The sequence below is a fragment of the Pleurodeles waltl genome, chromosome 11 (assembly GCF_031143425.1).
Source record: "Pleurodeles waltl isolate 20211129_DDA chromosome 11, aPleWal1.hap1.20221129, whole genome shotgun sequence".
NCBI lineage: Eukaryota > Metazoa > Chordata > Amphibia > Caudata > Salamandridae > Pleurodeles > Pleurodeles waltl.
In genome coordinates, this window is record NC_090450.1 from 843,796,937 (window position 1) to 843,815,172 (window position 18,236).

Consider the following 18,236-nt stretch of genomic DNA (forward strand, 5'->3'; position numbering starts at 1 on the left):
CTCTGACACTAGCCTGGACGATGAACTGCCCACCACCTCTGCCGATGCTAGTGGACAGGAGGCACCGCCACAGGACCACCACACCAGCACCCCACCCCCTGCAGAGGGAGAACCACCCCACAAGGGGTCCCTGAGATCCAGGACAAAGACAGAGAACGATGCCAACACCCATGCCAAGAAATGAAACCACCCTGATTGTCATTCTTCTGTCCCACCCTGTCCATACTTAAACTGCCCCAGCTCCACTTCCTATGCCCCTTTAGACAATTCACCTGTGAGACTAATAGGCTGGACTCTGCCATGGACATTCCTCCACCATCACCCCTCACCATTTTACAACTCCCTCCAATATTGAGCACTTAAATAAACTCCCTTAAAGCACAAAACAATCTGGAGTCTGTCTGTGATTTCAAAATAGTGTATTAGCAATTACAGTGCCAAAATGCTCTTTCAAATGTAATGTCAACATACCTATGTCACACAGCTCTAGTCCATGAGGAAACAAAGCAGATGTCACACAGTGGGACCCACAGTGGGACCCACATCTGTGAAATCGTAAGGGAAAGTGTCAACTCAGTGACTACACTGGGTGAAAATGATAGACAGTAGAGAGGTAGTAGAATTAAATTAGATGTAGCAGGTAGGTTTGTTTTCTTACCTGTGTCTCACTGGAAGTATTGAAGGATCACCGTGTTCCTGTTGTCAATGTCCTCTTCTTCTGCTTCCTCGTCTTCACTGTCAACAGGCTCCACAGCTGCCACAACACCGCCATCTGGACCATCCTCCTGCAGAAAAGGTACCTGTTGTCGCAAAGCCAAGTTGTGAAGCATACAGCAGGCCACGATGATCTGGCACACCTTCTTTGGTGAGTAGAATAGGGAACCACCTGTCATATGGAGGCACCTGAACCTGGCCTCCAGAGGCCGAAGGTCCGCTCTATAATCCTCCTAGTTCACCCATGGGCCTCATCGTAGCGTTCCTCTGCCCTTGTCCTGGGATTCCTCACTGGGGTCAGTAGCCATGACAGGTTGGGGTAACCAGAGTCACCTGCAAATGGCGAGGGCCAACTGTTAGACACACACTAACTCATAGGGACATCCACAGACCCAGAAAACTATTCCCACTGATTTGGGTCCAGGTGCTCACCTAATAGCCACACCCGGTGTCTCTGTAGTTGCCCCATCACATAAGGGATGCTGCTATTCCGCAGGATGTTAGCGTCATGCACTGAGCCAGGGAATTTGGCATTAACATGGAGATGTACTGGTCTGCCAAACACACCATCTGCACATTCACCAAATGGTAACTCTTCCGGTTTCTGTACACCTGTTCACTCTTGTGGGGGGGGACCAAGGCCACATGTGTCCCATTTATTGCACCTATGATGTTGGAGATATGTCCCAGGGCATAGAAGTCACCTTTCACTGTAGGCAAATCCTCCATCTGAGGGAAATCGATGTAGCTCAGTATGTGTTTCAGCAGGGCAGACAACACTCTGGACAACACGTTGGAAAACATAGACTGGGACATCCCTGATGCTATGGCCACTGCTGTTTGAAATGACCCACTTAATAGGAAATGGAGTACTGACAGCACCAGCAATTGAGGGGGTATTCCTGTGGGATGGCGGATAGCTGACATCAGGTCTGGCTCCAACTGGGCACACAGTTCCTGGATTGTGGCACGATCAAGCCTGTAGGTGATGATCACATGTCTTTCCTCCATTGTCGATAGGTCCACCAGTGGTCTGTATACGGGAGGATGCTGCCATCTCCTCACATGCCCCAGCGGACGGTGCCTATGGAGGAGAACAGCGAGCAGAGAGTCAACCAACTCTGAGGTACGTAAACACAGCTTACTCTGAAAATATTCATAAATCGAAATTTGCCTGTATGAGTGGTTAGGCAAGGCCTAGGTATGTGTGACACAGTCAAAAATAATGCCATGTGGGCCCCTGAAATGGCGGCTGCCTGACCTGTAAAGTGGGACGGGGGATATAAGGTAACTGCGCTGGCGTTCTACACCGTCGCGGTAGGCGGTCGAAGACCGCGGCGCAATTCTGCATTGGTTAATATTGGGCCCTATGGGTCCCAGGTGCCAGTGATGATGTAACCTGGCAGTGACGGTATGCTCCGCCGCGGACGTGACCACCATTTTCTCTCTGTTCAATCACTCAATACCTGATCTTCGACAGGAGAGGACCTACACTGCTAGTGCTGCTTTGACCTCAGTCTGGAAGAGACAATGGCTCGTGTGTCTGGGGAAAGGGCCCTTGCCTTCAGCACGGAGGAGTTGGAGAAACTCGTGGATGGGGTCCTCCCCAAGTACACACTACTCTACGGTCCTCCAGACAAACAGGTGTGTACACTGTGAGCATGCTGTATGGGCAATGCCTGTGTGGAGTGGGGTGGATGAAAGATAGGGGGGGTGAGAATGAGGCGTGCATGAAACGACGGTGAGTGCATGTGCGTCATTGCAAGGGTAGGGATGCGGGACAATGACTGTGATGGTGCAGTTGGTAACTACTTCTCTTTTCCCCTGTACAATTCCTGTAGGTCAGCGCCCACCAGAAGAAGGACATCTGGTGTGCCATCGCCAAGGAAGTCCGGACTCTGGGGGTCTACCACAGACAGAGCACCCACTGCCGGAAAAGATGGGAGGACATTCGCTGCTGGAGAAAGAAGATGGCGGAGGCCCAGCTGGGGGTGGCCTCCCAACGTGGGAGGGGTGCCCGTCACACCATGACCCCCCTGATGTTCAGGATCCTGGCAGTGGTGTATCCGGACTTGAATGCGCACTTGAGGGCATCACAGTAGCCACAAGGGGGTGAGTACACTCTCATTCTGCTGATTCAGCGTGCATTTTAGGTGTCTGGGTGGGGGAGATGGGTTGTGGGTTCCCCTAGGCCAGGGCGAGTTTGCTAGTTAAGTTCTCTTCTTCAGGCAGGCCCTGTGGCACCCCACCCCACCTGTGTACAGTGCCAACTACACCTAGTCAGGCTTCTCTGACATCCATGTGTGCAGAAATCGGCTATAGCCTTATAAGCCATGTCCCAGGGATTGAATAGTGGACCCCAAGTGTGCGGCGTAGTGCAGGGGGCTTCTGTGTCTGTCGTGTCCGCCAACGGTAGCGGTATTGCATGCACTGAACATGTCTTTCTTCTGTCTCCCCCTCCCTTTTTGTGGTCTCTCTGTACTTGTGTGTATTAGCATCATCAGGTGGAGGAGCAGTGGCACCGGAGCAGGAGGGATCTGAATCCCACATGGCCCTGGAGGGCGACACTACGGACTCTGAATTCACCAGTGGGACGGAGGGCGAGGGGAGCTCCCTGGCGGGGACAGGAGCTGACACCAGCGAGACGGACTCCTCCTCTGATGGGAGCTCCCTTGCGGTGGCGGCCCCATCTGTGCCCCCGCATCTACAGGTACAGCCGCCACCCCCCTACCAGCACCGCCCTCCCAGCAGCCCCTCAGCCTTTGACCCATGCCCGCTCACCCAGGAGGGTGGGCATTACCTTTGCCCCAGGCACCTCAGCCCCTGCCCCAGTCACCCCTGCTGCCCTCAGTGAGGAGGCCATTGACCTCCTCAGGTCCCTCACTGTTGGGCAGTCTACCATTTTGAATGCCATCCAGGGTGTAGAGAGGCAACAAACCAATGCATACCTGGAGGGCATTCACTCTGGTCAGGCAGCCCTTCAGAGAGTTTCTCAGACTCTAGCCTCAGCACTGATGGCAGCCATTGTCCCTGTCTCTAGCCTCCCCCCTCCAACTTCCTCCACCCTGACCCACACCCCTGTACCTCAGCCTATCCCAAGCACACCATCAGACCAGCATGCACACACCTAAACACACCAGGGAAGCTCTGGAAAACATAAGCACCACACGTCCCACAGGCACTCACGCAAGCATCACACACATGCAGACATACCAACATCCACTGCCTCCACTGTGTCCCCCTCCTCCTTGTCTCCCTCCTCCCTCCCTGTCTCATCTCCACTCACACCTGCATGCACTACATCCTCAGCCACTACGTCCATCACCAGCACACCCACCACCACACTCCACTCACATGCAGTCACCCCCCCACTACCATTCACACATCCCCTGTGTCCTCTCCCACCTCCCAAGGTACACAAATGCAGCCACACACCCACCCAACAGCCATCCACCTCATAACAGCCTCCAGCCCATGCACCTTCACCCAAAGTCACCAATCGTACACCTCCTACAACCACAACCTCTTCCTCCACTCCTAAACCCCCTCCAGCTACCCGTCCCAGTGTTCCTAAGAAACTTTTCCTGGCCAGCCTTGACCTCTTTCCCTCACCTCCCCCACCACGTCAGTCTCCTAGGGCCAGACTCTCCAGGTCCCAGCCTAGCACCTCAGCCACAACATCGGCGGGACCAGTGGCGCCAGTAGTCACCGGATTATGGAGTGCACCAGGCAGCAGGGCAGGCAGTGTGGCAAGGAGCCAGAACACAGACAGTCCCCCACCTGTCAAGCATAAAAAGTTGGACAGTGCCCGGCGGGAGAGGGGAAAGAAACAAGCCACCAAAGCCGCTCCGAGGGGGACAGTTGGGAGTGTGGAGACAGCTGGGACACTATCCAAGGTAGGAAAGGGGCACAGTAAAACCGGCAAGTCTGGGAAGATCAGCACGGCGGACAAGACCGCCACCAGCCCCGCTGCCCAGGAAGTGACTGCCAGCAGCAGCCCCGCTGCCCTGGAAGCGACCACCAGCAGCCCCGCTGTCCAGGAAGCGATCGGCAGCAGCCCCGCTGCCACAGACAGGACCGCCAGCAGCAGCCCCGCTGCCCTAAAAGCGACCGCCAGCAGCTACACTGCCCAGGAAGTGACCGCCAGCAGCCACACTGCCCAGGAAGTGACCGCCAGCAGCCACACTGCCCAGGAAGCAACCACCAGCAGCCCCGCTGCCACAGACAGGACCGCCAGCGGCAGCCCCGCTGCCCTTGAAGCGACCGCCAGCAGCAGCCCCGCTGCCCAGGAAGCGACCGCCAGCAGCCACACTGCCCAGGAAGCGACCGCCAGCAGCCCCACTGCCACAGACAGGACTGCCAGCAGCAGCCCGCTGCCCTGGAAACGACTGCCAGCCGCAGCCCCGCTGCCCAGGAAGCGACCGCCAGCAGCCACACTGCCCAGGAAGCGACAGCCAGCAGCCGCACTGCCCAGGAAGCGACCGCCAGCAGCAGCCCTGCTGCCACAGACAAGACCGCCAGCAGCCACACTGCCCAGGAAGCGACCGCCAGCAGCAGCCCCACTGCCACAAACAGGACAACCAGCAGCTGAACCGCTGCCCAGGACACCGCCGCCAGAAGCCCCGCAGGGAAGGACAAGACCGCCAGCAGCTCAACTGCTGCCCAGGACACCGCCGCCAGCAGCCCGCAGGGAAGGACAAGACCGCCAGCAGCTGAACCACTGCCCAGGACACCGCCGCCAGCAGCCCCGCAGGGCAGGACAAGACCACCAGCAGCTGAACCACTGCCCAGGACACCGCCGCCAAGGACACCGCCGCAAGCACCGCTGCCCAGGACACCGCCGCCAGCAGCCACGCAGGCCAGTCAACGCAAATGATTCCAACGCAACTGAGTCCGCCACAGGCAGGATGAAGCACTCTGGGCACAAGGCCCCCTCCAGAACTATTGGAGACATACATCCACTACCTCTGTCGTTGGCAGGATGAAGCACTCTGGGCACAAGGCCCACTCCAGAACCAGTGGAGAGATACATCCACTACCTCTGGATGAAGCACTCTGGGCACAAGGCCCCCTCCAGAACCAGTGGAGAGATACATCCACTACCTCTGTCCTTGGCAGGATGAAGCACTCTGGGCACAAGACCCCCTCCAGAACCAGTGGTGACTGTTATCCACTTGAGAGACTGTGGCTTTGCACTCCCCACGCAAAACCCCGACCCCCACCCTCACCCACTACAACACACACGCTAAAACACATTGATACATAACAGTCCCACCCCTAACCCCCCCCTGGAAGAATGCAAGGACAAAAGGAAATGAGTCGAATAATTGTGATATATTCAATTGCACATCAAAAATATTTACAAATACATACAGTTGTACTATATACAATTATATACACCAAGAACACAAGTCCAAGGGATTCCACCATCATAGTCCATGGATCACTGGGCCCAAAAGGCATGGGCGAGGCCCACACTCAATACCCGATCAAAACGGAGGGAACACTGCAGGGGCATCAGATAGAAATAAAACAGGCACCTCAGGGGGAAGGGAAAGGGGGAGCACCTCCGCCGGATGAGTGCACGGCGCCAGATCCACGAGGGGGCTCCATGCCCACTGTTCAATCCTGGTGAGTGCAAAGCCACAGTCTCTCAAGTTTCTACAGTGGGTGGTTTGCCCACTGTTCAATCCTGGGGAGTGCAAAGCCACAGTCTCTCAAGTCTCTACAGTGGGTGGTTTGCCCACTGTACCATCCTGGGGAGTGGAAAGCCACAGTCTCTCAAGTCTCTACAGTGGGTGGGTTGCCCACTGTTCAATCCTGGTGAGTGCAAAGCCATAGTCTCTCAAGTCTCTACAGTGGGTGGTTTGCCCACTGTACCATCCTGGGGAGTGCAAAGCCACAGTCTCTCAAGTCTCTACAGTGGGTGGTTTGCCCACTGTTCCATCCTGGGGAGTGCAAAGCCACAGTCCCTCAAGTCTCTACAGTGGGTGGGTTGCCCACTGTTACATCCTGGGGAGTGCAATGCCACAGTCTCTCAAGTGGATAACAGTCTCCACTGGTTCTGGAGGGGGACTGGTGCCCAGAGTGCTTCATCCTGTTAAGGACAGACGGAGTGGATGCTGTTCTCCACTGGTTCTGGAGGGGGACTAGTGCCCAGAGTGCATCATCCTGTCAAGGACTGAGGTAGTGGATGCTGTTCTTCACTGGTTCTGGAGGGGGACTGCTACCCAGAGTGCATCACTGTCCCCGTGATGGTCCCAGTTCCGTCACTGTCCCTGCCGCACATGGGCTAGCGGTGCTTGAGTTGGCGGTGCTTGCCCTGTTCAGCGGTGCTTGCCATGGCGGTCTTTGCCCAGTTCAGCGGTGCTTGCCCTCTTCAGCAGTGCTTGCCATGGCGATCTTTGCCCTGTTCAGCGGTGCTTGCCCTGTTCAGCGGTGCTTGCCATGGCGGTCTTTGCCCTGTTCAGCGGTGCTTGCCCTGTTCAGCGGTGCTTGACTTTGGTGTCTCTGACCTGTGCATCGGTGTTTGCCATGGCGGTCCCTCATTGCCCAGCGGGGCTGTGGCTGACGGGGCCCTCCTGGGCAGTGACTCTGGCGGAGGCCTACTAGCTAGTGGCAATGGGACTGCCCTCCTGGGTACTGACTCTGGCGGTGGCCTCATGGCCAGTGACGATGGGACTGCCCTCCTGGGCACTGACTCTGGCGGTGGCCTCCTGGGCAGCGGGGATGATGGCGGGCTTCTCCGCCGTGCTGCTCTTCCCAGACTTTGGCGCTTTCTTCTGCCCCTTCCCCACCTTGGGAGGAGTCACAGCTGAGTGGACAGTCGTCCCGGGACCCTTGTGAGCGGCTTTGCCCTCTGGAGTCTTCCCCATATCCGTCGGGCACTGTCCAACTTCTGGTGCTTCACAGGGGGGGACTGACTGTGCTGTGGCTCCGTGTCACACTGGCTGCCCTGCTGCCCGGTGCACTCCACATACCTCTAACAGGCACCACTGGTACCGGACATTTTTTGGCTGAGGTGCTATTACGGGACCTATGAATTGGAGGGGGTGGTGGTGGGAAAGAGGTCAAGGTTGCTCAGGAAAAGTTTCTTACGAACACTGGGACGGGTAGCTGGAGGGGGTCTGGGAGTGGAGGTAGAGGAGGTGGTTGTAGGAGTTGTAACTTTTGATGATTTGGGTGCAGGTGCATGCGCTGGAGGCTGTCGTGAGGTGGATGGATGTTGGTTGTGTGTGTGCCAGTGTTAGTGTACTTTGGGGGGGTGCGTCACAGACACGCTGGGAGAGGACACAGGGGACGTGTAAATGGTAGTGGGGGTGGTGACTGCAGGTGAGCAGGGTGTGGTGGTGGGAGTGCTGGTGCGGGACCTAGTGGATGTAGTGGTAGTGCATGCAGGTGAGAGTGTAGACGACACTGGGAGGGAGGAGAGAGACGACGAGGAGGGGGACACAGTGGAGGCAGTGGATTTTGCTGTGTCTGTATGTGTGTGATGCTTGTGTGAGTGCATGTGGGATGTGTGGTGCTTATGATTGCCTGAGCTTCCCCTGTGTGTTGAGGTGTGTGCAGGCAGGTCTGATGGTGTGCTTGGGATAGGCAGAGGTACAGGGGATTGGGTCTGGGTGGAGGAAGTTGGAGGGGGGAGGCTAGAGACAGGGACAATGGCTGCCATCAGTGCTGAGGCCAGAGATTGCAGGGTTCGATGATGAGCAGTCTGACCAGAATGAATGTCCTCCAGGAATGCATTAGTGTGTTGCAACTCCCTTTCTACACCCTGGATGGCATTCACAATGGTAGACTGCCCAACAGTGAGTGACCTGAGGAGGTCAATGGCCTCCTCACCGAGGGCAGCAGAGATGTCAGGGGCAGGGGCTGAGGTGCCTGGGGCGAAGGTGATGCCCACCCTCCTGGGTGAGCGGGCACGGGGCGAAGGCTGTGGGGCTGCTGGGAGGGCGGTGCTGGTAGGGGGGGTGGCGGCTGTACCTGTAGAAGTGGGGGGCACAGATTTTGCCGCCACCACAAGGGAGCTCTCATCGGAGGACGAGTCCGTGTCGCTGGTTGCTGATCCAATGACCGCCGTGGAGCTCCCCTCGCCCTCCGTCCCACTGGTGTATTCAGAGTCCGTGGTGTGGCCCTCCATGGCCATGTGGGATGCAGCTCCCTCGTGCTCCGGTGCCACTGTACCTCCGCCTGATGATGCTGATGCACAAAAGCACAGGGAGAGCACAAAAAGGGGGGGGGGGCGACAGAAGAAAGAAAGGTTGAGTGCATGGCTTATCGCTACCGTTGGCGGTCAATACAGACACAGCACCCCCCTGCACTACGCCGCGCTGTTGGGCTCTACTGATGCAGTTCCTGGGATATGGCCTACATGGCTATGGTGGACATCAGCACACATAGATGACACAGGGGCATGTATACCTGTACTTGGCACTCTACAGAGGTGGGGTAGAGTGCCACATGGCCTGCATTACGGAGGGGCATAGCCTACGGAACTCGCCCTGGCCTAGGGAAACCCACAGCCATCCTCCCCCACCCAGACCCCTTCCCTGTGTGCAAAGTCCGCTGAATGAGAGTGTACTCACCCCCTTGTGTCTGCTGTGATGCCCTCAAGCGCCCATCCAACTCAGGGTAGGCCACCGCCAGGATCCGGAGCATCAGGGGGGTCATGGTACGACGGGCACCCCTCCCACGTTGGGAGGCCATCCCCAGCTGAGCCTCCGCCGTCTTCTTGCTCCAGCGGCGAATGTCCTCCCATCTTTTACGGCAGTGGGTGCTCCATCTCTGGTGGACCCTCAGGGTCCGGACATCCTTGGCGATGGCACGCCAAATATCCTTCTTCTGGTGGGCGCTGACCCACATGACATGTACAGGGGAAGAAGAGAAGTCATTACCAACTGCACCGTTGAAGTGAGTGGCCCACATCCCTGCCCTTGCCATGTGGCACATGCATTCACAGTCCTTCATGCTCGCTGAACTCTGCCACCTTCCTTCTTACAACCAGCCCTCTCCACCCAGGCATAGCCCATACAACTTGCACCCTATGTACTAACCTGTTGGTTTGGAGGACCGTAGAGTAGGGTGTACTGAGGGAGGACCCCGTCCACGAGCTTCTCCAACTCCTGTGCAGTGAAGGCAGAGGCCCTCTCCCCAGACGCACGAGCCATTGTCTCTTCCAGACCGAGGTCACAGCAGCACTTGCAGTATAGGTCCTCTCCTGTCGAAGATCAGGTATCGAGTGATTCAACAGATAGAAAATGGTGGTGACGTCCGCGGCGGTGACGTCCGCAGCGGTGCGTATCATCACTGCCGGCGTACTTTGTCATTGGCTCCTGGGACCCATAGGGTCCAATGTTAACCAATGCAGCATTGCGCAGCGGTCTTTGACCACCTACCGCAACAGTGTACAACGCCAGCGCAGTTACCTCACATCCCATTGTCCCACTTTAGAGGTCAGGCAGCCGCCATTTCAGGGGCCCACATGGCTTCATTTTCAACTGCGTCACACATACCAAGGCCTGGACTCAACACACATACAGACAACTTTTTGGATTATGCTTTGTGTTCTGTGTAGCTGTGGGTACATACCTCTGAGTTGCTTGACTCTGTGGTCGCTGTTGTCCTTCCTAGGCACCGTCAGATGGGACTTGTGAGGAGATGTCGGAATCCTCCGGTGTACCGACCGCTGTTGACATAGGATGAGCGACATTTAATTATCACCTACAGGTTTGACCGTGCCACAATCCAGGAACTGTGGAGCCTGACCTGTTGTCAGCAATCCGCCATCCCACAGGAATCCCCCCTCAAGTGCAGGTGCTATCAGTGCTCCATTTCCTTGCAAGTGGGTCATTTCAAACAACAGTGGCCATGGCATCAGGGATGTCCCAGCCTATGTTTTCCGACGTGTTGTCCAGAGTGTTGTCTGCCCTGCTTAAACACATGAGGAGCTACATCATTTTCCCTCAGGTGGAGGATTTGGCTACTGTTAATGTGACTTCTATGCCCTTGGACGTATCCCTAACATCATAGGTGCCATTGATGGGACCCATGTAGCTTTGGTCCCCCCCCCACAGGAGTGAACAGGTGTACAGGAACCGGAAGAGTTATCATTCGATGAATGTACAGATGGTATGTTTGGCAGACCAGTACATCTCCCAGGTAAATGCTATGTTCCCTGGCTCAGTGCATGACGCCTACATCCTGCGGAATAGCAGCATCCCTTATGTGATGGGTCAACTCCAGAGGTACCATGTGTGGCTATTAGGTGACTCTGGTTACCCCAACCTGTCAGGGCTACTGACCCCAGTGAGGAATCCCAGGACCAGGGCAGAGGAACGCTACAATGAGGCCCATGGGTGGACTAGGAGGGTGATCGAACGCACCTTCAGCCTCCTGAAGGCCAGGTTCAGGTGCCTCCTTATGACAGGTGGTTCCCTATTCTACTCACCAAGGAAGGTGTGCCAGATCATCATCGCCTGCTGTATGCTTCACAATCTTGCTTTGCGATGCCAGGTGCCTTTTCTGCAGGAGGATGGTCCACATGACGGTGTTGTGGCAGCTGTGGAGCCTGTGGACAGTGATGAGGAGGAAGCAGATGAAGAAGACATTGACAACAGGAACTCAGTCATCCAGCAATATTTCCAGTAACCCACAGGTGAGAACACTTTCTTGCCTACTACAAGTACTTTCACACTTCTACCTCTATCCTGTCTGTCAACTTCTAGCAGTATTTGGTAACTGAGTTGTACATTTCCATTACGGTTTCACAGGTGTGGTTACCAACGTGTGTCATCTGCTTGCATTCTTCATGGACTTGTGATGTGTGACATAGGTATGTTGACATTACATTTGAGAACGGATTTTGTCACTGTCATAGCTAATACACATTTTCAAAATCACTGACTGACTCCAGATTGTTTTGTGTTTCAAGGGTGTTTATTGAAGTGCTAATTATTGGAGGGGGTGGTAAAATGGTGAGGGGTGATGGTGGAGGAATGTCCATGGCAGAGTCCAGTCTATTAGTCTCACAGGTGCACTGCCCATATGGGCATAGGAAGTGGAGCTAGGGTAGTTCCAATATGACAGGGTTACAAAGTGGGACAGTGGGATGACAATCAGGGTGGTCTCATTTCTTGGCAGGGGTCTTGCCATCGTGCTCTGTCCTGTTCCTTGATTTCAGGGACCGCTTGCGGGTGGTTCTCCGTCTGCAGGGGGTGGGGTGCTGGTGTGGTGGTCCTGTGTAGCGGGGCGTCCTGTCCACTAGTGCCGGCGGAGGTGGTGGGCAGTTCATCGCCCATGCTAGTGTCAGGGGCCCCTGGGAGTGCCACGGTGTCCCTCATGGTGTTCTGTATGGCCTTCAGCATCCCTACGATGGTGCCCAGGGCGGAGCTGATGGTTCTGAGTTCCTCCCTGAACCCCAAATACTGTTCCTCCTGCAGGCGATGGGTCTCCTGGCTACAGTGAGCATGAGGCCTTGGTTACATTTTTATGTTCGGACTTACGGGAATATTTATACTCTGTTTGTGCTGAATTATCCTCATTTTTTTTTACACAAATTCAGCGCAAACTTAACTCAATATTTATATTTTGACGCTAGACCCGTCTAGCATCATAATATTGGAGTTAACGTAATTTTTTAGACATGTGAAAACACCTTGCATCAATGAGATGCAAGGTAGGCGTTCACATCCAAAAATGACTCTAAGCCCGTAGCGCCATATTTATCCTTCTGTGGAAAAATTACGCACGGGTGGGAGGCCGACTTAAAAAATTACACTAACTGCGTTTTGCATCAAATTTTAATGCCTGGGTCCGATCAGGCATTAAAATGAGGCACATAAACCTCTATACAAGGAAAATTCACAGAAGCAACATTTGCTATCTCCAGGACAACATGGAAGTCGTACAGCTACAGCTAGGCACACACCGACATCTGCAATAACAGCTGCTTCCTTCTAGCGCCGGCGGAGGTGGTGGGCAGTTCATTGCCCATTCTAGTGTCAGGGGCCCCTTGGAGTGCCACGGTGTCCCTCATGGTGTTCTGTATGGCCTTCAACACCCCTACGATGGTGGCCAGGGCGGAGCTGATGGTTCTGAGTTCCTCCCTGAACCCCAAATACTGTTCGTCCTGCAGGCGCTGGGTCTCCTGAAACTTGGCCAGGACCGTAGCCATCGTCTCCTGGGAGTGGTGGTATGCTCCCATGATGGAGGAGAGGGCCTCGTGGAGAGTGGGTTCCCTTGGCCTGTCCGCCCCCTGTCGCACAGCAGCCTTCCCAGTTCCCCTGTGTTCCTGTGCCTCCGTCCCCTGGACCGTGTGCCCACTACCACTGCCCCCAGGTCCCTGTTGTTGTTGGGGTGGTGGGTTATCCTGGGTTCCCTGTAGTGGTGGACACACAGCTGATTGACTTGTCCTGGGGACGGAGGTATGGGCACGCTGGGTAGGTGCTGTGCTGGTGTTTCCAGAGGATGGAAGGTCTGTGTTGGGCTGTGCCTGTGCGAGGGGAACCGACTGCCCCGAGGCCCACGATGGTCCGGGCTGGTCATCTGGATCCAGTTGGCCAGAGCTGCTGTCATCACTGTGGGCCTCTTCTGTGGGTGGGGTAGAGATGTCTGGACCCTCCTGTCTGTTGACGTTGGGCAGTGGTCCTGCAGGGGTGTAAAAGCATGATTATTGCATCTGTGTGTGTCATGGTGTGCAATGGGTGGGTGAGCGTGTACTCCAGTGCTAGCATTCCTGTGTGGGGGCTTGTGTGATGATGGTTGGGGGGGTGTTATGGGTATGTGCAGTGGGCATGCTTTAATGAGGGGTGCCCATGCTTTGTTGTGTCATGCAGGGCTTGGGGTTGGGATGGGTGGTTTGTGTTATTAGAACATTAGTGAGGAGTTGGAGTGATAGGGGAGGGGGTGAGGGTGGGGGTCTGTGATAGCATGCAGGTAGGGTGGGGGATATGATAGTTAAGATTTGACTTACCAGAGTACATTCCACCACCGACTCCTCCGAGGCCCTCAGGATGCATAATGGTCAAGACCTGCTCCTCTGTTGTTAGTTGTGGGGGAGGAGGTGGGGGTCCGCCGCCAGTCCGCTGTACCGCGATGTTGTGCCTGGAGACCACGGAACGCACCTTCCCCTGTAGGTCGTTCCACCTCTTCCTGATGTCGTCCCTATTTCTTGGGTGCTGTCCCACTGCGTTGACCCTGTCGACTATTCTTCGCCATAGCTCCATCTTCCTAGCTATGGAGGTGTGCTGCACCTGTGATCCAATTAGCTGTGGCTCTACCCGTACGATTTCCTCCACCATGACCCTGAGCTCTTCCTCGGAGAATCTGGGGTGTCTTTGCCGTGCCATGGGGTGGTGTAGGTGATGTGTGGGGTGGTGTATGTTGTGATGAGTGTGGTGATGTGTAGTGGTGTGTGGTGTTTTGTGCGTGGATGTTGTGTGAGTGATGGTGTTGTGTGCCTCTGTGTGGTGGGGTTGTCTATGCTGTGCTGTCTCTCTGGCCTTCGTCAATAATTTTTGGTCGTAGGGGTTTGTGGGTGATGTGGGTGGGTGTTTTATATTGTGTTGGGTGTGTGGGAGTGGTGTTTGTATGTGTATCAGGTGTCTGTATTTCGATTTGTCCAATGTGGCGCTGTTTTGGAGATGTGTGTGTATTTTGAGCGCGGCGGTGTGTACCGCCAATTGAATACTGCGGTTGAAAGACCGCTGCATGGATTCGTGGGTCGTGATAGCATGGGAGTGTTTCTGTTGGCGTGACGGTTGAGGATTTGTTTTCACCAGTTTATCACTGACCTTTGGTGTGACGGACTTGTGTGGGTGTCGGAATTTCGGCGGATTCCGAGATGTGGCTCATAATAGCTGTGGCGGATTTCCGCGGCCGCGGCGGTGTATTGGTGGTCTTCTGCACAGCGGTAAGCGCTTTTACCGCCAATGTTGTAATGACCCCCTAAATGACAAAAATCCAATAAAGGTAACAGGAGATATGCATTTTTAAAGAATAAATGTTTCATAGCGCAGAGAAAACAAAAGCGCCAATCTGGACATCTGGTCGTACTCAACCGGGGCAAAGTCGAATTTGAGGCTGTCTGCGATGGAGCCCCGCTCGGCTACAGTGAGCATGAGGCCTTGGTTACATTTTTATGTTCGGACTTACGGGAATATTTATACTCTGTTTGCGCTGAATTATCATAATTTTTTTTACACAAATTCAGCGCAAACTTAACTCAATATTTATATTTTGACTCTAGACCCATCTAGCATCATAATATTGGAGTTAACGTAATTTTTTAGACATGTGAAAACACCTTGCATCAATGAGATGCAAGGTAGGCGTTCACATCCAAAAATGACTCTAAGCCCGTAGCGCCATATTTATCCTCCTGTGCAAAAATGACGCACGGGTGGGAGGCCGACTTAAAAAATTACACTAACTGCGTTTTGCATCAAATTTTAATGCCTGGGTCTGACCAGGCATTATAATGAGGCACATACACCTCTATACAAGGAAAATTCACAGAAGCAACATTTGCTATCTCCAGGACAACATGGAAGTCGTACAGCTACAGCTAGGCACACACCGACATCTGCAACAAAAGCTGCTTCCTTCCCCTCCACAACAGCAACTCCAAACACCACCACGGCACCCACAAAGGCAATACAGAAGGCAGGGGAGGATATTTCGGCAGAGAACAACCCTCCTTGGTCTCAGGGAGCAAGACATCATCAGGTCTTACCGTCTGAACCAGGAATCCATTCTACGCCTGCTGAACCAGATTGCACCAGACATTGCAGCAAGGGTGCAAACTCCATACAACATACCAACCATCACAAAGCTCCTCGCTGCTCTACATATGCTGGCTTCTGGATCCTTTCAGACAACAGGGGCACTATTGGCTGGTGTCTCCCAGCCATCAATATATGTAAACCTGCCTAAGTCCTAGATTCCATCATCTGCCTCACAACATCTGCTTACCAAACAGCCAGAAACTGCAACAGGAGACCAAGCAAGGATTCTATCTGATTGCTGGATTTCTGCATGTGCTAGGTGCAGTGGACTGCACCCATGTACAACTGGTGTCACCTGCAGCTACGGAACATGTATACAGGAACCGCAAGCACAGACATTCGATAAATGTGCAGGCCACTGTGGACCACCGTGGGCTCTTCACCAAAATCTCAGCAAAGTACCCTGGCAGTATCTATGATGCTTACATTTTATGGCACTCCACCATCAACAAGCGGTTCCAGGATGAACAATATGGGAATGGACTACTTGTCAGTAAGTCAACCAACCAATCAATATATACACAACACACCAACCCTGTAGGACAAACAACATATACACCACAACAATGATGCATGGGACCACAGACGTACTGGCAACAATACATATGGAACATGCCACAGTACACCACAATGATTGGACATCACAAACGCAGACACCCACATGTACCTAACACAGCCACAAACTAACAGTCACACCACGTGAAGGACAGGAAGAGCTATGTTCTCTTTGCATATAGAATAAGACTACAAACCACTACAAGTGTCCACTGGTTGACTATTAAGCATACTTCACACACATTAGACCAAACCAACAATCGCTCTGCCATGTCAATGGCTTATGGCATGAGCATGTATAGAAAGTCACACCAAGGCACATCCCCACCTCATTCATGGTATGCAAGACTCAGGCACAATCCACATCAAATGCCACCCAATTGGTGCCAATGACAACTACATCCCATCTACACATGCCTGACATACCTGTAGGCTGCACATACATATGCTGAATGCATTGTATTGCACACATAGGAAGACTAATGTACCTGCCATTATAGACAATGCGGCAGAATCATGAGAAGTGGTGCCACAACTACTCAACTGACACCCCACATGCCCCACTTAGCGCCCCCTAACATCATCATGCCTGTACTGTAGACTAACAATAGTATACCATGGTGCAGATTCACTGCTAAACTGTAATGTACATGGATGCCATAGTAGACCCCTGTAGGAGTATGGAGGGCATGACAAGCCATACACACACTATACTAAGTGACCTGTCAGAAAAATAGCTGGGCCTCCTCCTAACATCTGCACTGTGCATGTGTAGTAAGTCTGGCTGAAAATCCATTACTAAGAAGCTAGGACAGACACTGGTACCAAATGTGATTCTCATGCTAATATGTGAAACATACCCTTGGACACCTGGACACTGATCATGAGTTTGTTGTCCGTCAGAGGTCGCGTGGTAAACTTCCACCACAGTTAGACCACAATTGTTATATAAACCCAGCTGGCCCAATTAGGGGTTCACTGCTGGGCCTCTGGGTGGAAACATTATTTTGTGTACGATAGGCCAGCTCGGAAGAGGGCCAAAACTTTGCAGCTGTTTTGTAAGTGATCCGGCTGAAATGTGGCGTTGGGGCAGGTGCAGCAGCACCAGTTGCGGTTATTTACTGCATGTAATTTGTGCATTGGAAAGTGTTACAGGTCTGTCCGTGTGGGCCCTGGCACTGCCCATGTCAAGTGTATGGCCAGTGCAGGGGCCTCCAGGGGGCACCTGACACCCCCATTCTGTGAGCCCTTGCATGGGGGTGCAACCCCCATGCCAAGGCTGGCAGATTTGGGAGTCTAAATCCAGAGGGCTGCACTGCTTGCAGCACTGCCCTGGTGGATTAAGACCACTGACACTGCCAGGCAGCCGGCTGGAGGCAACCTGGCAATGTTGGCAGTCCAGCTGTGGTGGGTCCACCATGGTCTTAATGTGGGGGTCATACTGCCATAACTGCAGCGGTCCAACTGCCACTGTGAGCCTGGCATTTTTTAGACCACCATATTTGTAGTGAGGGCCAAGATGGTTGACACAACAATCATCTGCCAAAAAGGCCCACTAAGTATTGCACTGCATGCATAATGCCACTTGCCTACATCAACGGAATAGGATAACTTTGTAGGGCAACTATGCTGGCCACACATCTGACACCATTGTGCTGCAAGGAGGTGGTAGACTCCATCTAATATGAGGAACCTGCTTCTAAAATGGACTACACAAAACATGTTACATACATGATGAGCATACGTGTTGGAATGCAGATGGTCATATACTGGTCCTTGAATCAGTACCCAAGAATGACATGTACATCAAGACAGTCAAATTTAACTATATTACAAGCCTGGAACATACACAACACCACAAACACCTCTGAGTCACCACTCAAACTGCAACCAACTACTCCAATGGAATACTCCAGATCCCTCTCAACTCTTCACTACATTTCTCCCTTTTATCTTTACAGCTGACTAAGGTTATGGCATAAAGCCATAGGTCATAACCCCATTTGCAAATTCAACTACCAATGAAAAGCGTGCCTACAATGAAGCACACCGGAAAACACACAATGTGGTGGAGGGGAGCTTTGGCCTTCTCAAATCCCAGTTCAGGTGCCTGGACATGACAGGAGGAAGCATCCTTTATGGGATGGACAAGTAGATGTCCATAATGATGGGGCTGAGGACCTT